The 6,239-nt window shown below is 40.8% G+C and overlaps 1 long non-coding RNA gene across 2 annotated transcripts in view; it reads left to right on the top strand.

Annotated features, from left to right (window-relative positions):
- Nucleotides 1-3,030: 3,030 nt before the first annotated feature.
- Nucleotides 3,031-6,239, top strand: part of LOC109364114 — a 44,323-nt gene continuing 41,114 nt past the window's right edge. For both annotated transcript variants that reach the window (XR_004162246.1, XR_004162247.1), the window contains exon 1: nucleotides 3,031-3,147. This is a non-coding gene — a long non-coding RNA (uncharacterized LOC109364114). The remainder of the gene's footprint in view (nucleotides 3,148-6,239) is intronic.

Genomic DNA, 6,239 nt, shown 5'->3' with positions numbered 1-6,239 from the left:
CCTGGTCTGGTGGCTGGCAACCCTGCACATAGCAGGGGGTTGGAACTAAGTGAGCATTGTTGTCCTTTTCAACCCATATTCTATGAATTTGTTGACTTGATGGTGGGATGCCTGTACTGTGCTGGGGAAGGGCACTTGTGTCTCTTTGGCTGCATGTAGCTATCTCATCTAGCTGGCTTGTGTGAAGTTTGATTCCAAGCAGTGTGTGAGCCCCATACTGAATATGCACTCATTTTCTGCTCTACCAATTCTGTGTAAGTTCTGAGGAGCTGGTGTGTCACAGTGATGCAGTGATGCGTCGCAGTTGTTGAACACATCCACATTCATTGACTTCCCATGTCACATTCTTCACTTTCTGCATTAGTTGTTGTGATTAGATTCAATTTATTTCCTTCTTGCCCCTATTTCAGAGGTTCGAAGTACAGCAGTTTTGCATTGACAAGAAACAACCCACAAGAGTGGTGAAGCAGAGGATTTTGACATAGTCTGTGTAACATGAGAGGCCCCAAAGAAGGTAGGAGATGGCTCTGATGTCCAGGAAGCACCGAAAGCATGTAATGCTAGGAAGAACTCCTTTTTCCCTCTCCCATCAATGCAGGAAATGCCTTTACAGGAGGGGTTATATTTTACCAGAAATAAAAATAAAAATGCTAAGGGCAGATATATCTTAATATACAGAAGCGCAGACTTCTTTAGTCTCACAGCGACAACGAAGGCTCATCAAACTGTAAATATGATTTTTGTAGAGGCAACATTATAGAAAGCCTGGCAAAGTAATTTCTCCTACGCAGAGAAAAGATCTTTATTTTAATCGCTTCAGAGGAATTCACCAAGCTCAGCTGTACTCTGAAAATGTGGTTGGAAGTGGGCAGTATTTTAGTCTGCACATAGCTGTTCTTGGGCATGCAGTTAAAGAAAAACAGCATGGGCCCATTCCTTGGTCTCTTAGCATAAGAGAACAATGGCTCTTTTTCCCAAGCAGCTCCTGCAGGGTCAGGGACATAGTTCAGGATTATAATGTTTTCCAGACCACTGTTGACAAATAAAACAAGATTAGATTAAGACCAGGTAGGCCATGAGTTTATTCTGTGGATATGATTTTTAAAGGCTTGTGAATTTCTGCAAAAATTTTTCTGTATCCAAGCTCCTTATAAAAATAACTGATTTTGTACTGTAGAATAGGATGCACGGATTTACTTTTCTTAACCTGTTCACACATTTTCCCAATAAAACGTACATACCAGATGACCATCAGCTGACTGAGGAAATACTCAGTAGAGGCACACAAACTATGTGAAATTCATAAAAGTAATCTGGAATATTCACCAGAAGTCTACTGAAAAGAGTCTTTCTGTGCCAGTTCTGTGCAGGGTGATGCTTACAACTATGGAGAATTTTGGGAAGTGAACCAGGTTGTGGCTGCACTGGTCAGTCTCTGCTGCATTGTGCCAGAAAAGTCAGCAGAAATTCATTTTTTACCTTAAGCAACTTTCACATTTTGCTGTGTCATCTAGTTCCCAGAAGAGACTGTTAGATGACCATGAAATAAGAATAGAACACCATGGGTAGTGGCCTATATAATGGAGCGATTCCTTACTAAAAACCAAAACAACTGCCTGGAAGATCAGTATGGGAAAGTGGTGAAGAATTTAACACTGTTAAAACTAACGGAAACTTACATAGATTTGTTATCAAATTACTTCTAACACATATAGGTCAGATCCTCCTGTGGTGTAAATTAACATAATCCTATTAATGACAGTGCATCCGTATCCATTCCACCTGCTTACAATCTGTTTTGTCAAATCTCACTGGAAAAGGATTGTAGGATGATTTTTAACTACCCTATAGTGCTTCATAATGGAATATAACTGATAAGTTGAATTCCATAGGTAGGAAAATTATTTGCTATTGAACTTTGTCAGACTTTTCCATAATGGGAAGCTTACTTTCTTCATGCAATGGATGTGGGTGATCTGTGGATGATCTGGGAGTCCTGGTGGATGATTGGGGGACTTGATAGATGGAAAGCTGGACGTGAGCCAGCAGTGTGCTCTAGCAGCTCATAAGGTCACCAGTGCCCTGGGCTGCATCAACAGAAGGGTGGGAGGGGATTGTTCCCCTCTTCTCTGCCCTTCTGAGGCCCCATCTGGAGTACTGCTTCCAGGCCTGGGGCCCCCAGTCTAACAGTGATAGGATGGAGGGGAATGGCTTTAAACTAAAAGAGGGTAAATTTTGAGTTAGATGTTAGGACAAAATTCTTTTCTTGCATACATTGCCCAGAGAAGTTGTGAGTGTTCCATCCCTGGAGGTGCTCAAGGTGAGGTTGGATGGGGCCCCAGACAGCCTCGTCTGGTGGGTGGCAACTCTGCTCAGGGAATTAGAGAATGGGCTTTAAGGCCCATTCTAACCCAAGCCATTCATTCTATGATTCTATTATCTCACATCAGTCTCTTCTAGATAGAATTTCTGAGAGGAAAGTTAATTAATCACAAACTGTCAAGGGAGCATATTAAAAGACTTTCCAGAGTACCTTTCCCATGAGTTTTGTTATAGGAGAAAGTAGCATGATCCTCACTTTCTTCATGGTGGTTTAGTTCAAAGTTTGGTGCTCTCTTTATTTAATTCCCTTTTCCATAAATGCTTTCTAATACTCCAGCTTTTCCACCTTTGTACATTGCATCCGTTCTTAGTACAGTGAGGAACCAAACAGAGTAAACTACATTTCTCAGCTGCTGTTTCTCTTCATTAAGATTAAGGTTGGAATCTAACTCTTGAGCTGTCTTCAGGGCAAGGAAAGAGGTGTAGAGGGACTCCCTGAAAACATGCAAAATGAGTATTGATTGGAAAGTTAAGCCAAATTCATACCGTTTTCCTGGGGTAAATCATCTGTTCTCATCAGGACTCCATAGAATCAGGCTTTTGTTCAAGAACTTAAGGAAAATGGTGAGAAAAGAGATTTACTTCAGCTTTGCCTGTGTTCTTACTTTTTTTTATTCTTTTTTTTTTTTAACCCTTTATTAAGATTGATGGCAGTGGGAAGAAGAAAGGGTCTGCAGCTGATGGAGGAAGGAAGAGGACAAGGAGGAATGTAGCAGCCAAGACAAAATGGAAGAGATGAGGAAAAGGCTCTGGCTGAGAACATTGGTGAGTCAGGGGAGAGGGAGGGAAATCAGAGAGGAGTAGTGAAGGGAAGGAGAAAGGAAAAAAAGGGAATGAAGAAGAAGGAAAATATAAGGTTAGCGAGATGCCTTAAAGGAATTCATAAAAAATGGGGTTGGTTAAACATTGACGATGAGCAACTGATGGAAAATGATCCTTTAGTCAGGCTTTACGCTTTGTGAGATCAATGAACCAAACCAGCAATAAATGAGGGGTTGAATTACTCTGTTTACACTTGCTTTTAAATCAAAGTATATGAATATTATTACATTTTAAAGGAAAATTTAATAACATTATGACCTGCTAAGACACAGAAAAGTATCTGAAGAATCTGTTGAAAGACAGACAAAGCATTTGGGAAGAAAAGAGCATGCTGAGCCTTTTCAACAGCAATTTTCACCAGTGTTGGTCACCTGTTCACACAGCCCAGTGTGCTATTTGGTCCTAATTTTTACTGGAAAAAGTGGGGTAGTCAAAAAATAGAAGTCTCCAGGACGCAGGTTGGGGAGTGGATTGGCCTGAAAAGGTAGTGGGGAGACCCAGAGCCATTTTCCTTTATCTGCTTCTCCGTAGTCCTTTTTATAAGACTAAAGCTGAGATGATGATAGTTCTAGCAATAGTTCACCTAAATGGCACAGAGAGGGCTCTCTTTCTCTTTTCTTTGTATTGCATTGTGCTAGGAAAGGAAATAATAAGAGTGCTAGGGTCTCAAATTCAGTGGTCTGGATTTTTCCAGATAACTACTTGTATCTGATAATGGTACTTGTGTCTGGCAGGGCTTTCTTCCACAAAAAGTTGCTCTGCAGATGGTATGGATAGCTGCAGAGTTAGATGCTTCCTGCTGTATGCAAAGGTGATAGCTCCTGGCTCATTTTAGGATGACAGTGACAACAACATTACTGCTATGTAATGGCAGCAACCCCTCCCTCCCTCTGGGCTGATTGCAGTCTGGAGTTTCCTTGTGATTATTGGAGCTAAAAAGCATTGCCTAATGAAGCCTGCAGTATTACCAGGGAATGAAGAAAGGAGAGTGGAGACTTCCTGTGTTTGCTTGTTCTTGGCAATCATTAGCTGCTCAGCCTCTCCTGGGTGTGACAGTCCCAGGTAAATCACAGCCTAGAAATTCCAGCTCTGCTCAAGTAAGTTTCAGTCACTCCCCTGTGCCTGATACTAATGCAGCAGAATGGAGAGGAAGTGAGTAAAAGCCATTTGGAAGATTTGTAGCTAGTCCAAAATGAAGGGCAAGAGACCGTGCAGAAACTGCTTGGAGAAGCCTGCCTGACTCACCATGTAGGGGGTTTCCATTGCCAGGAGACACATATTCGATTTCTGAATTAAAGCATCCTTCCTCTAAGCCTTAGCACCAAACGTAGTGTATTGGGTTGTACTTATCATTGCATGTTTGGCAGTTTAGTAGATAAAAAGGGATACCTCATAGTTGCAGAAGTGATAAGATCATATATATTGAAGAAGAAATGTGGAGGAAAACGTCTACTTGCATGACATAAACCACAGCTATTTTAATTCATGCACTATCAGTGATGAAACTCCCATTAGCTGAAAAATAATTCAGGACTTATTGCCAAGGGCATAATTTATTCTTGGTAACTAACTCTTTGTTCAGGATGTCCTGAAGACAGCATTATTCCTCATGCTTGGAAGGGACTTCCTGTGTGTTTTTCTTGGATTTTACGTTTGACCCTGTGTGGAGTATGCAGCTGTGTTCATAGAAAATCAGCAAAAGACATATGTATATTTTAGTATCTACTTATATCCTATGTCGAAGACATAAATAGCACACACATAGTTGTTGGTTTCAGAGTATTAAGCTTTTGCCCAGGCCTTTATTTTACTGAAATCTGTAATTTGGATGTTCAGCTGAGTTAAAATCAAAGTTGATTTATAAATAAGCTGTATATGATGAGGTCTAACGCACGTGGGGTAAAGAACCCTACAGAAATGTTCGGGCGTTTTGTCACTTTGGTACTTTAATAGGACTAGTCTATCAGCCAGGATGCAGAATCCTTCGCACTAACCAGTTTACGACCGTGCCTCCTAACCGGTTCAGCTCTCAGCCTTATCAGTATCAGTGGCAGAACTGCAGCTGACCTTGCTCCGTGTGGTGTCATGTACCACGGACTAGACAAGAAGACACATACTACTTAACCTTTTCCCACTAATGAAATGAATATCCCATTCCTGCCTTTGTGGGGAAGTGTTCTCACAGTGGCTCTAGCTGGATTGTTTGTATGGTGTCAGACGCCAATAGGTGGATTATTTATTTATTTATGGTGCTACTCAGAATTTAATATATAGTTGCATTACTGCAAAGAGCATTTCTTGGCAGTTCGTGGTTATCCTTAAATTCTCCAGCAGAGTTATAGACCTCTGTAAGTAGGGGGCTTATAATGAAAACTCTACAGTGACCTTAATGATAGTGGCAAATGATAATATCCAGGTTGCTAAAATGTCTAGTTAATTAATGTCTGTAGGATTAGAAAATGATGAAGGCACTTTTTAAGGTCTCTATACTGTGATAGATTTATATCACTAATAACAATGAAAGATGCACAGGAATCTATAGATACTGCCTTTCTCTTCCAGAAATTGGTGCCATTTCTTATTAATTAAATTGAATCTAAATCTCCCAGTGCTTCTTCCACTCATTTCATACATGCTAATGAGGGTAGGCTTCTGAAGCTGGTGGTTAGAATCATTTATTTAGCAGTGGGAAAAATAACATCAGGATTCAGACCCCCTGCTGACTTTGCACACTGTTGTGCTAGATTTATATTGGTCTGCTCGGGTCTAATAATTAACTGAATACATTAAACAGAGTGCTTGTCGCTGCAAGGGTTACAAGGGACTTCTTGTTTTTCTTCCTGGTGTATTCTTTGGTGAGGAGATTAGGGGAGATAGGCCCATTATGTAAGTCTCTCCTCTCAGTATTTCATCCACCAGTTCAAAGTCCTCTTTTCCAAACAGAAACCATGCCAAAGCTCTCATCAATCATTAGAAGTCCCAGCAGTCACAAACTAACTGATTTTTATGTGAAGTGCAACAGTCCTTCCTTTTTT

This window comes from Meleagris gallopavo, chromosome Z, assembly GCF_000146605.3.
Source record: "Meleagris gallopavo isolate NT-WF06-2002-E0010 breed Aviagen turkey brand Nicholas breeding stock chromosome Z, Turkey_5.1, whole genome shotgun sequence".
NCBI classification, from domain to species: Eukaryota; Metazoa; Chordata; class Aves; order Galliformes; family Phasianidae; genus Meleagris; species Meleagris gallopavo.
This window is presented reverse-complemented; position numbering and strand designations above follow the sequence as displayed.